The sequence below is a fragment of the Phaethon lepturus genome, unplaced genomic scaffold (genome assembly GCF_000687285.1).
Source record: "Phaethon lepturus isolate BGI_N335 unplaced genomic scaffold, ASM68728v1 scaffold4035, whole genome shotgun sequence".
Taxonomy (NCBI): domain Eukaryota; kingdom Metazoa; phylum Chordata; class Aves; order Phaethontiformes; family Phaethontidae; genus Phaethon; species Phaethon lepturus.
Window position 1 is genome coordinate 11,277 of NW_010542524.1, and position 777 is coordinate 12,053.

The following is a 777-nucleotide window of genomic DNA, read 5'->3' on the forward strand; positions in this document are numbered from 1 at the left end:
AACCAAAACCCAAACCCAGACTGGTACTCTGCTTCAAACAAGGATTGTGATAAAGCAGATCCTTAGGTGACAACAACACTAGGTTATAACACTATCTCTTTGTAAGTATGTTTTTTTTCCTAAGTACTTGCTTAACAATTCTAATTGGAAGCTAGTGTTGAAGCCTTTTGTACTTAATCTTTTCCATTCCTTGGTTCTGATCTTTTTTTGACACAGTAATTTGATCGTGCTCTGGTACTCAAAAGACACACAGTGACTTCTTCCCAGTAATTTAAGCGTATATTTTTATAAAGCCTCAAGTTGAGGTTTCAGACTTGTATGCTGCGGTGTCCTTAAGTGATTTGATTCTCTAGCTAAAGAAATCTTAAAATGCCACTAGAATGTGTGGCTGTGCTCTTGTTGCTTCTGTTGCATCACTACTTGTGATTGAGCAGGGAATGAGCCAATTCAGAAGGCTAAATCAGGAAGAAAACAAGTGAGTTTTTGTAGGCTGGACTCTTCTATGTACCTGATATGAGTGCTGATGAAGGAGAGGGAGAGCTGGAAGAATGAGTCGAAGCTTTCTGATGTCAGCTAAAATTAAACTGATCTACCAATGTTTAGCCTGACCTTGAGAGTGTTGCAGGGAAAGTTCTGCAGACGTAGCAACTTGCTGTCACCAAAATGGGACGTTCTTCTTCTGCTACGCTCATGATTAGAACTCTTCTTAGTTTCCAGTGTTAGTGTGTGCTAAGGCCAGATACACCCATGAGCTGAATAACTTGCTGATGTAGGGAA